The sequence below is a fragment of the Lynx canadensis genome, chromosome D2 (genome assembly GCF_007474595.2).
Source record: "Lynx canadensis isolate LIC74 chromosome D2, mLynCan4.pri.v2, whole genome shotgun sequence".
Lineage (NCBI taxonomy): Eukaryota > Metazoa > Chordata > Mammalia > Carnivora > Felidae > Lynx > Lynx canadensis.
The window spans coordinates 30397773-30423835 of NC_044313.2; the positions used below are offsets into that span (position 1 = coordinate 30397773).

The 26063-nt window shown below is 37.6% G+C and overlaps 1 protein-coding gene across 8 annotated transcripts in view; it reads right to left on the reverse strand.

The window, feature by feature from the left end:
• The window catches only part of R3HCC1L (R3H domain and coiled-coil containing 1 like), a 95336-nt gene that overhangs the window by 49526 nt on the left and 19747 nt on the right, over nt 1–26063 (reverse strand). For 5 of the 8 annotated variants that reach the window (XM_030334001.1, XM_030333999.1, XM_030333998.1 and 2 more), the window contains one exon: nt 20765–20873. The exons of the other annotated variants lie outside the window; for them this stretch is intronic. The gene's annotated coding sequence lies outside the window, so the exon portion shown is untranslated. The remainder of the gene's footprint in view (nt 1–20764; nt 20874–26063) is intronic. 8 annotated transcript variants of the gene reach the window in all.

Here is a 26063-nt window from a genome sequence, read left to right on the forward strand (position 1 = left end):
CTAAAAAAGTAAGGTGTTTTTTTGTATTTTCCTTAATGCAAAAGCATTATAAAATAAACCTACAAATAAAAAAGCTGTATCCTCACCTTAGTCACTATTAACATACTGCTGCATATTTTTCTAGACCTAAAAGTTTTTAAAAAGCGTTGTGAATGAGACTTACCTGCTATGAGCACAGATTCCTGTTAGACTTGCTAAGCCAGTTTTCTTCAAATTTTTTCCTGTACTCCAGTTCAAGACCCTTCACATCATGACACAGTACAGATTCACATACATAGATGAGACTGACAAAAAGTCCCATATTAATATCTTTACTATTTGCACTGATCTTATTTTTTTGAATCTATTTTACTTTAATGAAAAAAATTTAGATTCTTATAACTTAAAATCAATTTATTCACTAAGTTGTTTTACTGACTGAATTTGTAGAATACTATTCTAAACAGCATAATCATGTCAGAAATTTTCACAGAAGGCATAGAAAACATTCTCTACGTCAAATGATGGGGATTTTTTGTTGTAGAGCAAGCTAAAACAGAAAGTAAAACGAGTAAAACATCAGAAGGTTATACCACCTTACAGGTGTTTAGCAAAATAATAAAATTGGGACTATACCTAATCTTTCCACACTTTTAAGGTCCTCTATTTCCATGGTTGAGCACATTTCCACAAATGAAAAACCAAGAAATGTCCTTCTGCAAAAGAGATTCACTTTAAAATATGCTTGACCTAAACACAACACAGAGGCACTTGTGTGTGATATAATAACATAAAAAATTATACTTGGACAGCAGAGAAATGGTTTCATATTTAAAAACTATAAAATCTACTAATGAACCACAACTGATGCTGCTGTAGTTTTCTTAACGCATCCTTCCGTAAATGCACTTGCACTAGTTAATACAATGACATATTTTATACTTGAAAACACAAAATAATTCCTACATCCACTTGAAGGTTTATTCTCACTTCTGGTTTGAATACCGGGCTTACAAAACATAGGTTGCATTTCAAATTAACAGAATAAAGACAGTAATTTGTGACATTAGTACCTATAGTTGAAGCGATTACTCTACACCTTCTTTTAACATACCTGGACTGAAAAAGTAAGTTTCCAACCAAGTAGACACTCATTCAGGGCACCTTACATAGACCTTACTCAAAGGTATGCAGGAAACAGATTCATTAATGGAAAGCATTATCTAAACTGCTAAACTGGCCGTGTATATATAAAGTAACACAGAAAGGCCTTATTCATTGTGAAAGGCTGTTCTCAGCCCACACACAACACAACTATATTGTGACCTCCAGATAACTGTTTTTTAGTACAGTACACCTGTTTTTATTGTTTCTGTCTCTTCTCCACCTGTCACTTCTTGCCACTCTAAGCATTTTTCTTTCTTTCAATATAATAAGTGCTATAAATTCCATTGTTCAAAGTATATACAAAATAAGAATAAAAGTTCTAAGTAAGGATCGGAGATGCCTCTTATTTGAGCAAAGTGTACGAACTTTAATATGTGAACTTTATGGTGCCTATTTTGGCCCCTGATCAGATATTATTTGCTTATTTGACGATATGCATAATAGTAACATCCTCACTCAACCCTCCCAAAAACCTTACAAAGCAGTATTATTACAAATCCAAATTTACAGATGAGAAAACCTAGCCAAGGGGATGTTAATTAATATATCGAAGGCCAAAGAACTAGAATGTGGCTGATTCTAATCTAGATTATCTGACTCCAGTGTGTGTGCTCCTAACTCTCTTGGCAATATGCTTTGCTGCCTTATGACAATATAAAAAACCCAGTGTGTTTAGTACCCTCCACTTTAATATCTTTGACAAGTCCCTGGGGAAAAAAAATCATTAGGGATAACTGCATCGATTAGCTGATGTCTAGGAGATCAGAAGCCTTAACTACCTCCTTTCACTATTTCAAAAGCTGCTCCAAAAAACAAAATTGAGTCATGGAAGTGAAAAGTCAGAGGAGCACCAGTGGGTCGACAAAGCTGACCAGGAAGTTGTCAGGGGTCTAGCCTTGTCTGAAATTACACTGTGCCTGTTCTACAGGGAGTCCAAATCCAAGACTCTCCATTACCCTTTGAAGATCTAGTTGCCAAGGATGACTGTTCTTTTTAAGATGCAGCCCTAAATGATCTCTCCGAATGCCTGCTGCACGTTGCAAATTTCAATAAACATTCCCTGAGTAAATGTGGGGTAGGTATTTTCTGCTCCCTGCTGCCATACCAAACTATTATTAGCTCATCTGACTCTCAATGATACTTTGAGCTCCTTGAAAGCAAGAAATGCCTTATCAACGTTAGATCCTCAGTGCCCAGCACCATTCCTGGCAATGGATGGCATTCAATAAATGATAGGTAAATAAATGCGTAGAACAATAAACGTTCCTAACACAGAGTAGTATTAATCCGGATGTTTCTCCTTAATTTGAGACTCTGAATACGTGAAAGTATGTGTACTCTCAATGAAAGTTAAGAATTCTTTATCATTGTGCTATTTTTAAATTCAATTCATTAGCTAATTTCCTACTAAACAGACCTTTCACCTATCTTAACTTGTATATGACACATGCACATTTCTATTTACAGAAAGAGATCTTTTTTTTTTTTTTTTCAACGTTTTTATTTATTTTTGGGACAGAGAGAGACAGAGCATGAACGGGGGAGGGGCAGAGAGAGAGGGAGACACAGAATCGGAAACAGGCTCCAGGCTCTGAGCCATCAGCCCAGAGCCCGACGCGGGGCTCGAACCCACGGACCGTGAGATCGTGACCTGGCTGAAGTCGGACGCTTAACCGACTGCGCCACCCAGGCGCCCCCAGAAAGAGATCTTATATGCAAACTAACAGTGAGAGCAAAATTAAACCAGAGCCAGGTTAAAGGCCTATCCTCCAAACCCAGTTCATTCCTGCATACCACAATGTACTACTACCACCATCAAAGAAATGATGCCCTCTATTTTGTAAGTATTACTCATTTTTACAGTTAACATACAGATTATTCCAATTATGAGAAACACTAAAAAGCACTAAGACTATGAATGTTTCTGAGATTACAAAAACCTTCTAATATGTTGGGTTTAAAGAACTATACATAGCAACATAATTTAAATTTGTGCTGCACAAAAGAAGTCAATGAATGAAGTACTATGCTAAGTGTTCATATATATTATCTCATTTAACAATCATAAACAAGTTCTTGAGGTATGTACAACTATTACCATTTCACAAATAAAGCCACTAAGACTTAAGGTTGCACATCTAGCTAGTAAGTATTGGAACTAGAATTGAAACCTTGCTTTGACTGATATTCAAGCACTTAAATAACTGCTCAAAACTCTGCACCCCATAGCATATCCTCATCAAAACAGCTCTGAATTTTCTGAATCCCACTGCCTATTAACATTGTGATAGCACACCATATTATTTTTAACTTCATCATTCTGAGAAGTAAAATAAGGAAAATTGTTTACCTTCATGAGCTCTACACATACCTTCCTATCTTAACCAGTGAAATCTTGAATCATATAGGGGCTGTTTATCACTAACTTTCCCTTTTCTAAAACTTAAGACTTTGCTGCTCCAATACCATGAAAACACTGTTGGCATCCACCGTGTTCTGTATAAAATTTGCCACAACTGTTGGTAGTAAAGGTCACTACCTTGGTGACCCTGGAGTCTTAGAAGACTTGACCTCTCTAATGCTAGTTCTAAAGGTTTTTGTAGTATTTACCACACTAAATGTTGAGTAAAAACATCTGGGAAAAACAAGGAAATTACGTGATTAAATATAGTAAATTTCTCTCTGCATGGAACAGCTCTTTCAGAAGATCGATTATACACTATTTTTGTTCCAAAAGAGCAAGGAAGCCAGTTTGCAGATTTTATTTGTTTAGGTGCCAACAGGCTAAACATTAACATTGAAGAAATCAAACTGTCTTCTGGTTTTCTCAATTCTCAAAAACAATCGGGTAAAAGAACTAACTTTATTCACCATAGCTTACACATTGTTTCCTTTTCTCCTTTTCTTTTCTGACTGACTTCCACCCACAGCCTCAATGAATTTTGAATCATGGGCCATGAATGGTGGTATTTATTAAAGTAAACCAAGTATCTTTTCTTCCTGCTTTCTCTCTTAGGGAAAAAGAAAATCTGAAGGTTCTGCAGAAACATACCAAGACTTTTACTGGATATACCTCAAAAGTCTTCTCTATCTATATTCAATCACTTGACAAGTTTCACTGATCTTTACACCTGAGTATCTCTTTAATCTGTCTGGTTTTCCCCATCCCTGAAGATACTCTAGGTTAAACTCACTCACACAAATACCTAGACTATTATAAAAACCCACTTAACCAGTCTCTCTGTGTTGCTTCCTTTCCATTCATTCTTTACCTTGCATCAAGAATGACCCTTACAATTAGCTGCTCAGGCATCCCCCTCCCTAAAACCTTTCAATGACTTCCCATCATTTTTTTTTAATTAAAAAAAAAACTTTAATGTTTATTTTTGAGAGAGACACAGAACGTGAGCAGGGAAGGGGTCCAGAGAGCGATGGAGACACAGAATCCGAAGCAGGTTCCAGGCTCTGAGCTGTGAGCACAGAGCCTGATGCAGGACTTGAACCCACAAGCTGTGAGATGATGATCTGAGCTGAAGTCGGATGCTTAACCAACTGAGCCACTCAGGTGCCCCCCCCCCATCATTCTTATGATAAAATCAATTTTTAAACATGGCTTATAAGACTTTTATTTTAATATCTGAGAGGGAGAGAGCACGCACATATGCGTATGAACATGGGAGAGGGGCAGAGAGAGAATCCCAAGCAGGCTCCACACTGTAGCACAGAGCACTAAGTGGGGCTTGATCCCAAGAACCAAGAGATCATGAGCTGCACTGAAACAAGAGTTGGACGCTTAACAGGCTAAGCCACCCAAATGCCCCTTTACAAGACACTTTAACCTGGCTCCCAATGAGTTTCTCTTAACTTTTGTCACTTCTGTCCTTATATGCCATACAGCCACATCAAACTTCTTTCGAGATTCTTGAACTCTCCACACTATTCGTTTGGGGGGTGGGGGCAGGGTTCATCTTAGTCTCTACACAATCTCTTCCCTCTACCTAGTCTACTTCCCTGCAGCCTAACCAACTTTGCCTAATTTCTATGTAATCTTTAGGCCTCTATTCATTGTTGTTTCCTTGAGAGCTTTACTTAATCATTTTAGATTAGACCTTTGCCATACACCACTCCTGTTACAGCTCTTATATTTGATTACAATTACTTCTTTAGTTGTCTGGTCTTTACCACTGCACTGTATGTTCATTATAGAAGGAATTACGTCTCCTTGTCCATCACTGTATCCCCCCACACTTAGTACAGTGCCTGAACATATAGCACAGAATCAAAAAAAATTTTTTTGTTTGGGTAAAATGAATGAATGAAAGAACAAACAAAAATAACAATTTGGGGGGTAGAAATTGAAAAGGACAGATTTAAATGGTATTCTGATCAACAAAAGAATCCCATGTCAAAATCACATCCTTAAATAAACAGAACTTCTGAACACTGATTATGATGTAGAAAGATGGAGAATGTCATTTCCATCTTAACACAAACAAACAAAGGTGGAAAATGTGCACAATCACAAATTTTCTTGAGCTCATCAGAGAAGCAAGATCAGAGAAGCAAGTTGGGACAAGCAACTAACCCAAAATCTAAGGAGAGAAGACAGGGTCCTCAAGAAGAGATGGAACATGAATGCTTCCTTAGCTGTAGTAAACAATGGACACCATAAAAGCCAGTATGAAGAACTCAGTTAAAATGTTTTAAAAACTGCTAAAGGCCAAATGTGGACTGAGAGAAGACAGAACCCTTAGCAAACACAGAAATGAGGTGAACTCTCACCCCCTCACAGAATCTTTCCCACAGACTTCAGAGGCTCAAAAGAAAGACTAAGGACTAAGCAAGAGACAGAGAAGTCTAAATCCAGCCTTGTGGTGCAGACTTGGGAGAAAGAAATAAGAGTTCATGGGGGAAAAGTACCTAGATCCTTCTTGCCTATCTCCCCTACATGAAAGAAATTAAGTAAGGCTGGGGAAAGGAAGCAAATCCTGTTGCCCTGAGGCAGCAGGTGAAGGCCCACTGCAGGTAGGTAAAATAAACAAAACAAGAAGTGAACAAAACAAAAACCACCTCTACCCCTCAAATCGAGGCAAGGTTACTGAAAAAGCCCCACTCGTGAGATCAGGGGAAAGTATCTACTCAAAACTGAGACTGAACCAAACCACCAAAAATGCAGTAACATTTCTGTTATAACAAGTCATAACAACAACAGGCTAGTAAAACTCCTCTTCCCATAACAACAGACTAATAAAACCGTCAGCAAGCTAGGAACAAAAGTGAATTTCCTCACCTTGATAAAGGATATCCACAAAAAACAAAAATGAATAGCTGATTAAAACATATACCTTGCATCACACTTGATGGTGAAAAATCAACTGCTTTCCTCTTAAAATCAAAAAATAGGTAAAGGGGGCACCTGGGTGGCTCAGTCGGCTAAGCGTCTGACTTCGGCTCAGGTCATGATCTCGCGGTTCGTGAGTTTGAGCCCCGCGTCGGGCTCTGTGCTGACAGCTCAGAGCCTGGAGCCTGTTTCAGATTCTGTGTCTCCCTCTCTCTCTCTGACCCTCCCCCATTCATGCTCTGTCTCTGTCTCAAAAGTAAATAAACGTTAAAAAAAAAAAAATTAAAAAAAATAGGTAAGGATGATCATTCTCACCACTTCTACTCAACAGCGAAATTGAAGGTTCTAGCCAATGCAATAAGGCATGGAAAAAAAAGAAGTCTTTCCAGACTGGAAAGAAAGAAAATTGTCTTTGCAGATATAACCTTCTACAATTAAAATCCTACAGAATTACAACAATGTTACTAGAACTAATAAGTGAGTTTAGCAAAGTAACAGGATACAAGTAGTAGTTCTATATGCTATCAATGAACAAATAAAAATTAAAAATGTAAAGAGTACCATTTACAACAGCACTCAAAAACATGAGATACTTAAGTATAAATCTAACAAAATATATGTAGAATCTATGCTGAAAACTGTAAGACATTGATAAAAGAAAGCAAAGAATATCTAAATAAAGTTCATGAATAGGAAAACTCAATATTAAGATGTCAATTCTCTCCAAACTATCTTTACATTTCAATCAGAATCTCAGAAGGAATTTTATAGAAATTAACAAGCTCATTCTAAAACAAATAACAGAGTGGCAAAGACACTAGAATAGCCCAAATAATTTTGAAAAAGAACAAAGTTAAGGCAACTTACACCACCCTTATTTCAAACTTACTATAAAGTACAGTAATAAAACCAGGGTGGTATTGGAGAAAGGGTAAATATACAGACCAACAGAATGGGGGGGGGGGGATCCAGAAACAGACCCACACATATATGATCAATTGATTTTCAACAAAGGTACAAAGGAAATTCAATGGTAAAAGGAGAGTCTGTCCAATAAATGGTGCTAAAACAATTAAAATTTCCTATTGATAACAAGAAGATAATTTCTATCCATACCTCACACCACATACAAAACTAACTCAAAATGAATCACAGACCTAAATATAAAACCTAAAATTGTAACACTACTAGAAGAAAACATAGGAGATAATCTTTTTGACTTTGGGTTAAGCAAAGATTTATTAGATACAACACCAAAAATACAATCCATAAATAAGAAAAAAATGTTTAAATCAATAAACTGGACTTCAGCAAATTTAACTTCTGTTCTTCAAAGACACTGTGAAGAGAATGAAAAGACAAATCACTGACTGGGAGAAAATATTTGCAAAATGACTATCTGATAAAGACCTTTATCCAGAATACACAACAGACACACAAAACTCAATATCCTATAACAATGTGAACAATACTTCACCAAAGAAGATATAAAAATGGCAAATAGGCACACCACAAAATGCTCAACATCATTTATTACTAGGGAAATACAATTCTGTTTATAAGACATTCTGAAAAAGGCAAAACTTGAGGGACAGAAAATATACCAATAGGTGCCAAAAGCTCAAGTTCAGATGAGGGGCTGATTACAAAAGGGCATGATGGAACTCTTCCATCATATATTTGGAATGATGGAACTCTTCTGTATCTTAATTGTGTGGGAGTTACAGGACTACATGCTTTTGTCAAAATTCATACAATATACTCTAAGAAAAGTAAATTTTCTTATGGCATGTAAAATTATATCTTAATTTTATTAAAGAAAAAAAAATCACATCCCCTAGAAATTCATACCAAAATATAGATGACAGCACTGGCTCTTTAATTTCTATTCTTGGCTTTAAGAAGTCAGTGAGTAATTAGCACAACCTTAATGAAGTTATATTAGTAAGACTAAAGATCAATTTGTTTCTTAAAACTTGAGGCTACAGTCTTTCCTAATTTAATTCTGCAGTCATTACTTAAAACTTCCACTGACTTACTCAAGTTAGCATGAGTAAAGATTGTAAAAATTAGTCTCCTTTGTCAACTCTATTATCGACTCTCTATATATAACCAAACCAGACAATCTATGCATTGCACTCAGGGAGATATACTGAACTATATATTTTTTTAAATTTTTTTTAATGTTTATGTATTTTTTGAAGGAGAGACAGAACGTGAGTGAGCAGGGGAGGGGCAGAGAGAGAGGGAAACACAGAATATGAATCAGGCTCTAGGATCTGAGCTGTCAGCAGAGAGCTTGATGTGGGGCTCAAACTCATGGGAGCTGTGAGATCATGACCTGAGCCGAAGTCAGATGCTTAACTGACTGAGACACCCAGGTGCCCCATTGAACTATATTTTTCATCTGGATAGTTTTGTTCCGAACAACTTTAGAAACGAGGACACAGAGAATATTCTAAGATACTCTGATAATTCCAAACAATGTTATGCACATCAATATATAATACTTTTTTACTAAAACACACCTTTTTTTTTTTTTTCAAAATCCCTTGCTCAAAACCTTAGTGACTCGCTAGAGTTTACAAGATATAAATTCATCTTAACTGGCATTCAAGGTTCTACACAATATGGTGTCACTCTACCATTCTAATCATATTTCTATTACCTCAGACACACATCCTCCATTCTACACTGGATAGCCTCACGATCTGTTCATGCCGATTTCTGAAATGCTCTCTTTGAACTGCCTCAGTTTAAAAGTACCTCCTAGTCACTATTCCTTCAAAAGGCTTATCTCAAGTCCAGTGTTTCCCTTTAACTATTTGAAGACACATTGACTTCACCTATCTGTGAATTCATGTGCATTCATACCTATGGTATTCATGACATTATATACTACCTTATATTCTTCTTTACATGTTTCACTTACAACTGTCACCTCTGTAACAGAGGTTCCTGAGGGCAAATGCTATTTTTCACATGCTTCTTCTATCTCCAGGAACACAAGTACTCAATAAATATTCCAAGAAAAAAATTAATGTGGAAGTTAAAGTAATTTTAAATCATTTTAAATTTAAATTAATTGTAAATTAATTTAAAATACTTAACTTCCCAGAAAAGCTTATTTTAAAGCTTGAGAAACTGAAGTCCAGGGCACTAGACTTTGCTCCCCAAGCTCTATGCTGCATCACACTCACCTCCGTAGTTCCAGGGTTGAATGAAGTGCCCAACACATGGAAAATACTCAATATTCAAGTATTTTACTAAATTTCATTTTCTAAGGCCAAAGTAAGAACTGAAACCCTGGAGTTCTATCCCAATTCTCCAAAGATTATATTATATTAGTGTCTTGAAATGTTCTCTAATTTCTCGTATGTGTTCACAGATTCTCCCTAAATAGACCATGAAAATCACGAAAATCAAAACTCTACTTTCTCCTCCCTTTAAAGCTCACAGAGCAACTACCACAGTGTTGAGCACATGCAGAGTAGGTGGGCAATATTTCTATTAGATTTCTTTAAACATATATGAGCTGCAACATAAAGGCAGCTCATATATACTTTTCTGCCCCATGTAAAAACATATTAGTTACTCTTCCTACTGGGAAGATTTATTTTTCATCATCTTTGGCAAAAATTCTAGAATGCTATCTGCCAGGTCCATTGCCCCAATAAATATGCATCCACAAGCAATTATGGAGATAGATAGCTTATGGGGAGGGGGCACTCTTTGGTCAGGTCCCAGTGCTGGCCTGTGGTTAGGGGGAAGGGAAAGTGGGGGGAGGGGTGTGGCCCCATGATTAATCACTGCCCACTCTGCTTAGAGGTATTTATCACAGCCCGCTGTCAGGTAAATCACTGGAAAAACACCTCTTCAGTAATTAATGTGAAGTGACGGATGGACAGCCCCTGGGCCCATTAATCAGGAACATCAGCAGCCTACTGAGATTATGAATGTCAGGATGCATAAACTGCCGGTGGATCAATAGGCCCAGGAATTCATCCAAGGCTCTCATTTCCGAGGCATCTCCGGTACATTAGACTCCCCTGACCCCTCCCCCAATCTGAAATGAAAAGCAAGGCTTCAGAACAAAGAGCAGGAACTGAGGTCTGAAGTGACCACTGCAAGAAAAAAGGCAAGGAAGCTGGCCATGGTAGGAAAGGTACCAGAACAGGCAACATGAGCACACAGCTATACCCACAGTCCCTGCCTTACCATGGTCTGATGGACTTAACAATTTTTCAACTTTACAACAGTGCAAACACATACGCACCAAGTAGAAACCATACTTTGCATTTTGATCTTTTCTGGGCTAGCACAATGCGGTACAATACTTTCTAGTGATGCCGGGCAGGAGCAGTGAGCCACAGCTCCCAACCAACCACGCCATCACATGGATAAACAACTGGTATACTTGCAACCACCCTGCACCCAAACAACCACTCTGTTTTCCCTTTCAGTACAGTATTCAATAAATTACATGAGATATTCAACACCTTATTATGTTCAACACTTCATTATAAAATAGGCTTTGTGTTAAACGATTTGCCCAACTACAGGCTAATACAAATAGGGACATTTAAATCAGGCCATACTAAGCTATGATGTTCAGTAAGTAACGTATATTAAACATATTTTCAACTTTCGATATTTTCAACTCAGGATGGGTTTATTGGGACATAACCCCATCATAAGTCAAGGAAGATCTGTACTGACCAAGAGGCTCTTAGAAGGCTCAGTGCCCTGGAAAAGCAGGGGAATCAGGAAGACAACAGTTAATATTCAATTACTCAGAACCTGACTATCCATTTTATGGGCAATCCAGCTCCTTGCTTCTAGTCTTTTACCCATTTTCCTGTCCATATTTTCTTTTCTTTTCTTCATATCAACACCACTAAGGCAGAGAGAAGTAAGAGAAAGAAAATTCAATTTCTGCTACCTAATAACCTAGGTACAAATTTCAGCTTAATAGGAAAAAGAATTTGTATGAAATAAAATCATTGAATTATCCTTCAATTTAATTTAGGCTTATCCCTCATTACCATGACAAACTGGGAATTGCCAGAAGCACCTAGTGTTTTAGAAAGGTGGTCGTCCTGATTCATTAGCAGTTACAGAGCATTCCACCAATATAAGATACAGGTTAAAGGTTACACTGTGGTGGGATTCCAGCAAAATGAAATCAGGTCTTAACTCTGTTTCTTCTCCAAGTCAAACAAAAAACTCTCCATCAAAAGGACTGTTCAACTTATAAAACAGTATGGAGATGAAAATTACTATTTGCTGGTCATCCCAAGTTTATCAAATTTTGTATGTGAAGTATGGCTGGGCTCTGGCCTCATACTGAACACATTCTAGGCTTTGCACTGACGGGAATGAGACTGCACTTGCTGCCACATCCCGCCAAACCCCAGTGCTGTGCTTTGTGGTCAGACTCAGGCCAGGGCTGCAATTGTTGGTCAGAAAGTGTCTCAGAGTTACGGCTGCCTGTTCCGCTAAATCTCATTTCATCCTACTGATGGATGGATGGACAGATGGCTGCTTGGTGAAAGCAGCATTATCAGGCAGCTTCTATGGAGCCTCCGAATGATGGATAGCCCTCTTTCTACTTTCTCCAAACCACCATCGATCCAAGCCATATTTCAGCGGTCAGAAGCCCAGTAATATTAAGACACACAATCAGGTTAAGTTACTTGCAGTGTAAACCTCTAGAACAGAAATTCTAACACCTCTGCTTTGCTGTCATGAACTGGGCTAAAAATGTTACAGTTTCATTCTTTCTAGCTGCTAACCCAATGAATTCCAACAGCTCAAAGCCCAAAGGGAACAGCTGGGCTCCATTCCTAAGAGCACTCTGAAAGCTAGTTTGCCTGCCAAATTTTTTACTAGCCAGTTCTGTGTAATGAATTCCGCAGTATTAGTGAGCAGATCTGTGAATATGTGTATCCAGCTGAATGTAAAGCCATCAGAACCATACAAACCATGTAGAGTTTGTCAGTGACATAATCACTAGCCTCAAATGTGTGGAGCTGTGGATATACCAAGCAGACCCTGTCTACCAACACCAAGGATGGTGCTTAAACCCTGGACAGGTTAAAATTTTGGCTTTTGCTCATAATCTTAAAATTCTCTTTCTATCCCGTCTGCCTTGCTGGCTTCACTCTCTCGTGTAAGTACTAATCCTTGCCTGTTTTCAAGCACACTCCTGTATCCCTTTGCTCTGTCTCCTTCTAGACACTCATCTGAACTAGTCTATTTGGGCCCCATGCCCCCTTTGTTCCTTCCACATTATCCAGTGCTCTCAGACAGCAACTCAGACTCATATAACTGGACATATAAGTATCAAAGTTATTTCCACTTGTGTGACTGGAAGAAATGGACTCTGACTCCAGCTTTTTGATATAGTTTCCCTCTGTGATATAGATGTCCTCTTTTTTCAAGCTCACTTATCCCCAAATGACTTCTCCTATGAATGCTTCGTTATCAACTATACCCCAAATCAGGTTGGCCTGGAGCCTAGTATGGCCCCTTTCGATTGATTTGTTGCACCCTGAGTCTGCAGTCTAGAGAATTTGTTTTTATTTGTTTGTGGGGTTATAAAAATGTCTCAGTAGAGTGTTGTTCTTCTTGCTCTTATGGTAGCTAACTTTAATACTTTAATATTTATGCCTTAACAGCACCTATACTTCTGTTCCTTGCCAAAAAAAAAAAATTATAGACTATTTTTACAAGATACTACTTAATTATAATGCTGTATCAAAAATATCACTGCCCTTCACATAAACATTAAAGAATCTTTACAGAATCTCAGAATTACATTACCGAAAAGGATTGCGTAAGTCAGAATTCAAGATCTTAATTTTCCAAATAAAGAAACTAAGGATCCGAGGTTGTGATGGCCATGGCTAAATAGATATTAAGTGACAAAGAACGGCTGGAATCTAGGTTTTAATTAAAAGTGCTGTGCTCATTCTATTTTTCAGACATTTCATTTTCATTTTTATGATTTCAGAGAGAGTGGGGATAAATAGGATTGAGTGTCATTTGTGTGTGTGCCCGGTGTATTTTGGGGGAAGGTGACCACAAATTAAAATTTGGTCACCCACACTCTTGCGCCTCCCATGAAAACTGCCCACAGGTCATCCGAGAGCCACTCGCTATCTTGGAGAACAAAATTAAATGAATCCCTGACAACTATAAACCTCTACTCTTCTCCCTTCTTTATGTACTTGTCCCAGTCCTATCTAGAAGGTTGAAAATAACAAAAGCAGAAAGATATTCAATCCAACTAGAATCAGAAAAGCAAGAAGCTCCATAACTTATTTAAACTAAATGGATAGAAGAGTAATGTGACCTCGTTTGCAAGGATCAAATACATAGCACAAGTTGACTGACTGGACTTTACCGTCTGTCTGGTGGCCAAAATGTGTCATTGCTCTATTTCCTGATTGCCAAGCCACCTCCATACATAGCCCAAAAGCTTAGAGCTGAAAAAGACCTTTGAAAATCATGTGGTATCACCTCATTTTAAAGATGAGAAAACTGGTGTGCCTGAGTGGCTCAGTCGGTTAAGCATCCAACTCTTGATCTGCTCAGTGCACGATCTCACGGTTCATGTGATCCAGCCCAGTGTCAGGCGCTGTGCCAACAGTTCAGAGCTTGCTTGGGATTCTCTCTCTCCCTGTCTCTCTCTGTCACTCCCCTATTTGCTCTTTGTCTCTCTCAAAATAAATATACATGAAAAGAAATTTTTTGAAGGAAAAGGAAGAAAGGAAGAGGAAGGAAGGAAGGAAGGAAGGAAGGAAGGAAGGAAGGAAGGAAGAGAGATAAGGAACTGGTTGAGGAATTTATCTGAGACTTACAGTTATCTGAGTAGGAACTGAGACAAGAACCCAGGTCTCCTATCAACTAAAACTAGTAGTTTTATCACCATCATAGTTGCCTTACCCAGTTTTTCAGTCAGTATAAGTTCTGGATATACCAGCTGGACAAACTTTAATCAGTAAGTTAATTGTGCTGCAAAAATAATCACATAATGCAGACCAAAACCAAATACATTATCCATACCAATGCTCATTTCTATTAGTATAAGATGATGAGAAGACTTTCCATCCCATTCCCACAAAAATGTGCCTCTTATACTGGGCAAGATCTCTATTACAACTATTCTTAACACCAGACACACATTTCTCTTACCAATTTTGAAAAAGGCACTTCCTCAGAAAAGATGGCTTGTTTTAAGTGAATAATAAGAAATGATAATATTTTGAACTCTTATTTTATTCCTATAAACTCCCTAAGTTCATAGGTTGTTTTATTTGCATTAACCAAATACATTTTAAAATAATTTTTTATATTCATTTGCAAAGCTATCTTAAGTCAACATAATAATGATCCTTTCCTTTCATGAAAAAAGTCTTTTTACAGAGCTTCTATTTGGTTAAGATCTATTAAGCCATGTCTAAGAGAACAATGACATATTCTTCACAATCTGCTGCTATGAACCATATCTAATTATGTTTTCTGTTGCATGAAAGTTTAGGCCCTACAAGCAAAACCGAAGAAGTGGTAGAGTAGTACCAAAAGTAGTAGCAGAGGAAGAAAAACCCAGCTACCACTTAATGAGTGTTTGCCATGTGACAAGGACCATGCTAAATGTTTCATTTATATATATGTGTGTGTGTATGAAAGATCTCACTTGATTCCAACTATAATACTATGAAGTAGTTATTATTATCCCAATTTTACAGATGAGAAATCTGAAGCTTAAGTAACTTAAGATCACACAGTTTTGAGTGTCAGTTAAGACTTCAAAGTCCCTGCATTTAACTGCTACAATTCACTGCTTGACATTCAGCAGGATGGTGTCTCACAATAATGTATTAATTTCATAAATATTCACAATTTGCTTAGAATGTATAAATACAAAACAACCAGAGTTCAAAGACCGCTGCAGTAAAACAGTAAAACCAACAAGGGTAAGAATGAAAGAACTTTAATGCTTTCATGGCATGCCTATTTCCAATAACCTTCCAGACTTAAAAGTGCTGACAATAATAATTCACTATAGTCTCTGAAACTTCCTCATTCACCTTGCCTCACCCTCAAAACCATATGGTGAAGAACCTCACCAGGTGTCAGGAGAGAAACTCCCTCTCTTCTATTCCCCATAAGAATAATCGCTATACGTCTTCCTACCAACTCCCCCCCAACCATTTGAAAACATTATCCTTCTCTACATACTTCCCTTTCTCTAGAGACACATGTGAACATGGGAATAGCAACCAGTGAAACTGGTAACACAATTCTTAGACTGGAGGAAGCTTCAAAGCAGAATGCAGAGTGCACTTCAAATTTGAGTTTCCAAACAGAAGAAACTGGTACATCAAATCCCTGTAGAAGATGGTATTTTCTTTTTTTTTTTTCTTTTTTTTTTTTTTTTAATTTTTTTTTTTCTATGTTTGTTTATTTTTGGGACAGAGAGAGACAGAGCATGAACGGGGGAGGGGCAGAGAGAGAGGGAGACACAGAATCGGAAACAGGCTCCAGGCTCTGAGCCATCAGCCCAGAGCCTGACGCGGGGCTCGAACTCCCGGACCGCGAGATCGTGACCTGGCTGAAGTCGGACGCTTAACCGACTGCGCCACCCAGGCGCCCCAGAAGATGGTATTTTCAGATGTCATCTTAAACAGAATGTAATAGTTACAGTATTTTAGTATTAGTCTTTAGTATAAATCTGGAGATTTACAGCCTCTGCGTCTCTGCATGCAATTGGACAAGAATATGGTTTGCATAAATGAAGAAACATTCCATGAGAAATCTGAGTATTAAGACAATGAAAGATATAGGATGCATGATTCCAGCAGGATCCTGGGGGTGCCAAAATACATAAACAAATGATGGCATGAAAAGGTTTTTCTCACAACTAAACACAATTCATGTCCTCAAGTTATTTTACACTCCAGTGACTATAGTCACCATGCATCGGCACCAACTGATTTCACGCTTTATAGGCTGGGAAACAGTCCGTAGCTTAGCCTCTTTCACACTCCACTAACATGGTATCCCGGTAGTTCACCTACTTAACTATTCCCAGTTTAATGTTAGTGCACCTATTACTGACCAACTCAAAAGGCAGTAATATAGACCAAAGTTGTAATATAACTGAACACAACAGCAATATAACATGTAATTGAAAGGTGGAGAGAAAGCTCTGCTTCTTATTCCACATATATACCTGGTGGCAGGGGGGAGAGAGAAGGAAAAACTCCCTCCTAAAACGTATGTCCCTTACCAGACATCTGGAGGTTGGTCTGTTATTTCTAGACTTATTAGAAATTAGTTCCTCTACTGATCTATCTGGATTTCATCCCTAATATCCTACAGTTGACAACAGAGTTGAAATTGACAACGCTTTGAGGGCTGTACCTCAAACATGACATGCATTAAACTTGATCTTTCTTTCCCTTTAGGATTCACAGACTAAAGCTAATAAACCACACAGTAAATTTTCAAAGTAGAAGCAACCAGACTTAATCTGTGCTGAGTGTTATATATGTTATCTCATTTTTTAAATTATTTATTTATTTTAAGAGAGCAAGAGAGAAGAGCAGGGGAAGGGCAGAGAGACAGGGAAAGACAAAGAATCCCAAGCAGGCTCCACACTGTCAATGCAAAGCCCGATGTGGGGCTCGATCTGAGCCGAAATCAAGAGTCAGACGCTTAACCAACTGAGCCACCCAGGTGCCTCTATATTATCTCATTTGATCCCAACTACAAACTAAGAGGTAGCTAGGTATCTTAATTTTGCAGATGAGAAATCTGAAACTTAAATTACTTAAAATCACACAGCTTCCAAGCATTGGTTAGGATTCCAAAGTCCCTGAACTAGTGTACTATACTAGAATATAGGCCTCCTAAAAAATGGGGTAAAACAGACAGCAGAGAAAAGCTTAAAAAAACAAAAAAGTGCAATAGCAATAGGAGAACAATTGTAAAGGAGGTGGAATCCCTATGTTAGAGATATAGTTACAAATCTGTGTCTCTCTCCCCCTCCTTGAAGCTATGCTAGCAAGCGTGAAGGCCAAATGTGGCTGGTGAGAAACTAAAGCAAGTTACACTTCAAAGTAGGCAAAGAAAACATTAGATAATTAACAAATAAGAGTTTCTCTTATATGCAGATTGAAAGCTTACTAATTAGAGATTCAAGAATAAATACTGTAATTAACTTAGAATATAATCTCTTCAGAGCAATGTTCCTTTAAAAATCAGGAAGCCTGTAGAGAGCACTACAGAAGGCTTTTCCAAGAAGTACGATGTACTGAACAAACATGACTCAGGTACTAAAACTGCAATTCTAATCTATTTTTCTTATGATACAAAAAGAAAGATAAGTGTTAAAGACTGGTAAAAGCTAACAATAGGTAATGGCATTTTCTTGGAGTCAAATATTTTTTAAGTGCAGATACTGTACTGATACAGATACTATGTTGGGACAGTATAGATTATAAAGACTACAATAATATAACATGGTTTGAACCACATGAATAGTGTAGCCTCCCCTTTAAGTTGTCCCCATCTAATTGGGAAGATAAAATATTTTTTTTCAAATTATCATTTTAGGGGCACCTGGGTGACTCAGTCAGTTAAGCACCTGACTCTTGGTTTCAGCTCGGGCCATGCATGATCTCACAGTGGTGAGACTGAGCCCCCATCAGACTCTGCTGGGCATGGAGCCTGCCTAAGATTCTCTCTCTCCCTCTTCCTTTTCCCCTTCCCTGCTCACACACGAGCACACACTCTAAAAAAAAAAAAAAAAAGTTTTAAAATAATATTTGATAGCTAAGTAAAGAGAAAAGCACTAAATGATAAAAACCCAGAGAGATATCAGTAAGGGCCTAGAATGGTTGAAGATGTAATAAAATAGGTGGAACTGGAGTTAGGCCTTTATAAGCTGGTATAGAGAAAGAGAATTGAAGGGAGACACTGCAAGAAGATTGAACAATATGAAGACGCAGTAAGTCAGAAAGTGATATTTTGGAGACACTTACAGAAACTAGTCTAGCTAGAGCCAAAGGCTGAACCATAGTGAACCATAACTCGCCCCACATTAAAGTCTATTCCACAACCCAGAAATATTCAGAAACCCATGTACTGATGTCTGATGAAGACTGCCATGGCTGGCCAAGTGGTTCTAAACAACACTAGTTGATGGTATGCGTACGTAAGATCTAATATATAAATAAATAACAGGATATATATTCATCTGAGATAAAGGCCCAGTCATTTAGGGATCTCAATATGGTAACTGGCCTTCCTACCATTACAATAATTCCTGGAAAAGATAAGCCCCATCCCTATCACCCTGACTTTTATAGTCTCATTTCCTGGTAGGAAGTGATATTTCTAGTCTCTTCAAAATTTTTAAATCTATCCAATCCACACTCTCATCAACAGAACATGCAGCCTTACAGTTTTTTTTTTTAATTTTTTTTAACGTTTATTTATTATTGAGAGACAGAGAGACACAGAGCGTGAGCAGGGGAGGGGTAGAGAGAGAGGGAGACACACAATCCGAAGCAGGTTCCAGGCTCTGAGCTGCCAGCACAGAGCCCGACGCTGGGCTCGAACTCACAGGCTGTGAGATCATGACCTGAGCCAAAGTCAGTCACCCAACTGAGCCACCCAGACGCCCCATAGCCTTACAGTTTTGATGACAGAATGAAACACTGACACCTTGAAAGGAAGAGTGAAATACACAATTTTCTACTCCACCAAACCCCTCCGCTTCACACACAACCTCTGACTGTTCACTTCACAATCGTTTCAGTAGTACCAACAAGAATAGCTTCCATTCCAACTGCCCACAGAACCAGAGTTGCCCTGCTCTTCTCTCATTTCTTACCCTCCCACCTCCTCTGTAACTTACACACAACCACCTCACTCTGCTGGCCGTCTTCCCCAACTGCTGCCCAACGATTCACAGGCCCTCACAGATTGTCAGCACTGCGTTCAGGGACTTGAGAAGTACTCTTGTGGGACAGCGCAGTGTGTTAGTACACCATTTTCCCGGACACAATGTCACTCTTTATAGCCAGTTGCAAATTAGTTTCTTCTTAAAAAAAATAATACTCCTAATAAGACAGGTACAAGGAGATTTTAAATAACCAAGATTAAAACTCATTTTGGTTTGCTCTAAGATTGGGGCCATTTCAGACTCATGCACAATGAAATCTCATGCCTCTACTCATAGCAGCCATATACCCCCTCTAGGAATATCAGAAGTACGCTTTCTGATGCTAACAAAAGCAAAGACACCACCAAAAAAGATATCAAAGGAGAATCTTCTTTCCCCTTTTTTCTGTAGCTATAGTCCTCATCCTTAGATTCCATTTGAGAATACTTTAAGCTCTGAACATCAATATTTACTTCTCATTATTTTTGTGTAAAACCATTTAAAAGAAAATTCTTCAAGTCACCAGTATCATTTCATTATAGTTTCCAATTTTTTGCCACATGCTTCAGCAGCACCCAAGTACAATTATCTTCTAACATTTGCTATGACTGACCCTCTTATTGCCACTAAAGCCTTCACCCTATGTATCAGCCACCCAGTTAACACTGGCAAAACATTAGAAACAAGCTGGAACAGACTGAAAAGACCGTAAGAGGATGTGATTAAGAAAGTCTTACATAACAGTGGTTATATCAACTTACCAAGTCTTCTTGGAAAAAAATTTAATTGAAAAAGAACACCTATAGAGTAATATGAAATAATTAAAATCAGTTTCACTAGCTATCTCATTATTTTTCATTTCTAATTTCTTTCATAGTATTATTCACTCTGCTTCTTTATGCTTTACTGAAGATATAATCTTCCTGAGTCAGTTCTTCACACCTCTATAATAACATAGCTTCTTCACTGCTCCATATATGAACGAGAGGGAAGTTGTAGAGCTTGAAAGGATGTCAATTCTCTGTTCCTACAGTGGAAGAGACTAAACAAAGCAAAACCAGTATCCCAGCTTTGAGAACTAATTCTAATATTTAACCAGCCCCTGTTGTCTCTACAGCAAACACCAAAGTTAAGAACAGTGAATAGAAGAAAATCTTTAAGAGACCCTCAGTCCTTCAGGAAACTGCCACTCTCAAACTTGTTTTAAATGAGTTACAATTAAAATGACACTAAAAGAAACAAAATATAAGCAAATAAATATTTAGAGTAAATAAACAATAGTTCTATAAAATACGCACAAGTATAGTCAACTGACTTACCAAATAAATGACATTTATTTTTTGAATAATAAAACTCTAGAACATGCAGACAGATTTTATCTGAAGGCAAATGGTACAAAAGTTTCCTTCTGATAAACAGCAGTCTCACCTGGAAAATAATAAAAGTTATTTTTATAAAAATATATAATTACTTGACACTAGTCTATGCTCTTAACTTTCATTATCTCATTTCGCGAATGCTAAGAGTTTAACACATTTACCTACCATAGAATGTGCAATGAAAATAAACACAAACAGATGAAAATACTTTTTAGTAGCTCATCAACCAAACAGAATAAGAAAATGTCATCTTTTCTCATTCTCAGTCCTGTGAGAACTAGTCTGAGGGGGCAGAAATGCCTATCAATTGCCTTCAAAAAAAAGAGAAAGTGGGGCACCTCGGTGGCTTAGTTGGTTAAGTGTCCAACTGCAGCTCAGGTCATGACCTCACGGTCCATGAGCTCAAGCCCCACATCGGGCTCTGTGCTGACAGCTCAGAGCCTGGAGCCTACTTCAGATTCTGTGTCTACCTCTCTCTCTGCCCCTCTCCTGCTCAGGCTATGTCTCTCTCTCAAAAATGAATAAATGTTTAAAAAAAATTTTTTTTTAAAGAAAAAAACCAAAATAATACAAATGATGAAAACCACAAAAAGATGCTCAACTTCTAGTCATAACTACAGTTCTAACTTACAGGATGGCATATGGTGGATGCTCAATAAGAATATGCCAGATGGTTGGATGGATGGATAAAAAATAAACCTCATCAGCTAGCAAAGAAAAAATAAATCATATCAGTTACCAAAGAAATGCAAAATAAATATATAAATACACAGTACTTTTGTTTGCCCATCAAACTGACAGACTTAAAGAGCAATAAGGTCCTATTTTGGTAAATGTAGACAGAAGAATTCACACATTGTTGATGGAGGTATACCTTTTAATAACGTATAAAGCATTTTAACAATATTTCGGAATCTTTTACATATCAAAGAGGCTTAGGACCAGGCAATTCTTCAAATACTTTATCATAAGGTAATAACTGACCTCTACCATAATACTTCTCCCAAAACTATTTATAATAGTGAAAAATTATAAACAACTTTAACGTCCACCTATATGGGTAAGGTTAAATAAATTATGGTATATCTAAGCTATACAAAAATAGTCATTAGAAAGAATAATGTAGCTCTATAAAAACTGATACAAAGATCTACAAATATATTGAGTTTTTTAAAAATGGAAAATTTAACAAGTGTACGAAACCAATATAAAAACTTTGAAACATTCTTGAGTAGATGTGAACAAATGGAAAGCTTGTTTCCTTGTTCTCAGATAAAAAAAAAAACTCAACATTACTCAACATCATAAAGACGTCAGTTCTCCCTCAAGTAATTTATGAATTTAATGTAATCCCAATAAAAATCCCATTTTGAACATACTTTCTTCTAGAGATAGACAGCTGACACTAAAGTTCAACAGAAAAATAAAGATGTAACATGACACATTAAAAATGTTAAAAGCTATCCCTTGATATACTACAAAGCCTCTATAATTAAAACAGCGTGATAATGGTACAGGAATAGACAGATCAGTGCAAAAGAGTAGAAAGTCCAGAAATAAACTCAATGGAAACTTAATGTATGCTAAACATGACATCTCAAAACACTGGGGCAAAACTGTACTTTTTAAAGAAAAAATATACTGGGATGACTAATTAGCATTTGGAAGATTATTAAATTTGTATAATATTCACTAAAAAAAAAACTCTAAACGAAGCAGGGATCCAAATGTAACAACTAAAACATGTAAATTCTTCTCTACCTTGGGGAAAGAGAAAGGTATTCCAATTACAACCGAAAATTCAGATGCAACAAAAGACTGAAAAAATGAACTAGATAAATGCCTAAAAACAGACACACACATGCATGCACACACACACACACACACATAACCAAAAAACAACTGACAAACTGGGAGAAAATACCTGTAACATATAGAACTTAAAATAGCTAGCATCCCTAAAAAAAAAAGAACTCAGAAAAATTGAGGGAGAAAAAAATCTAATAGAGAAATAAATAAAAAGATACAAAACAATTAACAAACACAAAAAAGATATTTAAATGACCTTTATATATATGAACAGATGTTCAACCTCACTACTAACAAAAGAAATAAACATTAAAACTATATGGAGATACCACTTCTTACCTTTAAGGTTAGCAAAAATTAAGAAGTATAACAACACTCTGATGGTTATGGGAAAACAAACACTCTCACATACTGCTGGTGAGAATTCAAATTTATACAACCCCCACAGAAGGGGATACAGCAATATTTAAGAAATTTACACGTGCTTCTAAACTTTTGACCCAAACATACCATTTTAGGAATTCACCCAAAGATATATTTCCAACATACAAAAATATATATGACCAGGTTAGCCACTGTAGCACTGTTTGTAAATGCAAAATATTGGAAACATCATAAAAGAATGGTTAACATCCTCACAACACAGTAGTGATACACAACTGTCAGAGGGAGGAAAAGACAGACGGAGAGAGGGTGAGTCTATAAATTGATATGGAATGGGTTCCAAAATATGTTGTGTTAAATGAAAAAACCAAGCACAAAAATTTTCTATAGTATATATCTTCTGTGTAAAAAAGAAGAAATCAGAAAATATACACGTATCTCATCATTCCCGGAGGGAAAACACACAGTAAGGATAATTCAGAAAATGATGAAACTGGTTATCTACAGAGTGGGGTAGAAACCAGTGGAAAGGGGGAAAAAAAAGGGGGGAACACTGCTCTGAGTATACATTTTTTTGTACAATTCTTACTTTTGGAACCATGTTAACGTTTCACATATTCCAAAATAAGGATGATCAGTTAGGATGGGGAGAAAAACTCAGAATGAAAATAAACTCAGAACTGTATTTCAGGGGCGCCTGGGTGGCTCAGTTGGTTAAGCGTCTGACTTCGGCTCAGGTCATGGTCTCACGGTTCGTGAGTTCAAGCCCCACATTGGGCTCTGTGCTAACAGCTCAGAGCCTGGAGCCTGCTTCAGATTCTGTGTCTCCCTCGCTCTCTGCCCCTCCCCCACTCATGCTCTGTCTCTCTCTGTCTCTCAAAAATAAAGATTAAAAAATTAAAAAAAAAAACTGAACTGTATTTCAAATGACTAACATAACCATGTGAGGATGGGAAGAATGCTAGGGAGAGAAAACAAATCCAAGTAACTTTTAAACATGGTTTTTAGATCAGCACTGTCCAACAGAAACATGATTGAGAATCACATATGTAATTTAGTATTTCTGATAGCCACATTTCAATAAAATAGGTGGAATTAACTTTATTAATATATCTTATCCAATATATCTAAAATATTTCAGTATATAATCAACATAAAAATATTACTAAAATACTAATAAGATCTTTTACCTTCCTTAGTTTATACTAAATTTACAAAATCCAGTGTATACTTTACACTTACAAAACAATTCATGTGTAGTGGCTACCCTATTGGACACTGGAGATTTAGAGTATACCTTTAGGCTAAAGAAAAACCTATCAACAAATACTGAACTCTGCTCAGGTGTCTTTTAAATAGTGGTATGAGTTAGCAATTCTTAAGTTTATTCTAAGATTGAGCCAATAAGTAAAAATATGAATAACAGAGCTAGATTTTTCCCTGTTGGAAGAGGGAGTTCTAAATACAGAATAAAGGAAGGACAGAATAAACCCTGTAGTACTGGGTTGGAATCAGAGGTTATCAGTATAAACTCACTGCTTTCAGTAGACAGATGAAGACGTACTGAGTGTGTGTGGACGGACACACACTCACACCACAACACAACTGCTTCCACGTTCCTGCTGAGAGGGCCTAGAGCAATGAGGGCATCTAGGGTCCAGATCATGGCTTTTAAAACTATTCTCTACCAAAAGCAACCAGAGCTCCTTAAAGAAATAACTCATTCCAGGGCTCAGGCTGGGAAAGTGCAAGATGAGCCTACATTTTGTTGCAGTAAAAAGTGAGGCAGTGCTCTGGGGCGCCTGGGTGGCGCAGTCGGTTAAGCGTCCGACTTCAGCCAGGTCACGATCTCGCGGTCCGTGAGTTCGAGCCCCGCGTCAGGCTCTGGGCTGATGGCTCAGAGCCTGGAGCCTGTTTCCGATTCTGTGTCTCCCTCTCTCTCTGCCCCTCCCCCGTTCATGCTCTGTCTCTCTCTGTCCCAAAAATAAATAAACGTTGGAAAAAAACATTTAAAAAAAAAAAAAAAAAAAGTGAGGCAGTGCTCAAAGAATGAGTAGGGTAAGCCAAAGGGAGACAGGAATCGGCTTGAAGGGACAGCAAGGCCAAAAGGGGAACAGCATCAAAATAAATAATTATGAAATAAAGTATTATTATAAATAAGTGTAGAAGAAATGGCAGATTTACATATTCTATATGGTGAATTTCTAAATCTACTATTTTGGAACCATCATGAAAATGATTCAGGCAGAAATCACCAATCAATACTAAAATTGGTGGGGCGCCTGGGTGGCGCAGTCGGTTAAGCGTCCGACTTCAGCCAGGTCACGATCTCGCGGTCCGTGGGTTCGAGCCCCGCGTCGGGCTCTGGGCTGATGATGGCCCAGAGCCTGGAGCCTGCTTCCGATTCTGTGTCTCCCTCTCTCTTTGCCCCTCCCCCGTTCATGCTCTGTCTCTCTCTGTCCCAAAAATAAATAAACGTTGAAAAAAAAAATTAAAAAAAAAATACTAAAATTGGTGAGTAAAAGTTCAAGAAGTGGGGTGCCTGGGTGGCTCAGTCGGTTGAGCGTCCGACTTCGGCTCAGGTCATGATCTCGCAGTCCGTGAGTTCGAGCCCCGTATCAGGCTCTGGGCCGACAGCTCAGAACCTGGAGCGTGCTTCTGATTCTGTGTCTCCCTCTCTCTCTGCCCCTCCCCCGCTCATGCTCTCTCTCACTCTCAAAAATAAATAAATGTTAAAAAAAATTTAAAAAAAAGTTCAAGAAGTAACATCTATAAAGTCTCAAAGTGTTTTCTCAAAGGTATTTCAAAATTAGAAACAAAATGTGAATACTTAACCCCACTGAACTATATACCTCAAAATGGCTAACCTGGTAAATTTTATATTATGTATATTTTACCAACAAAACTACAAAAGGAAAAATAGTAACAACACGGGAAAACCTGGCAGACAGTACCATTTAAAACACTTAAAAAAAAAAAACCTTTTTTTTTAAAGGTATAAATCAGCAAGGATGGATTTTTAATGAAGTGATCTAAGATCACATTA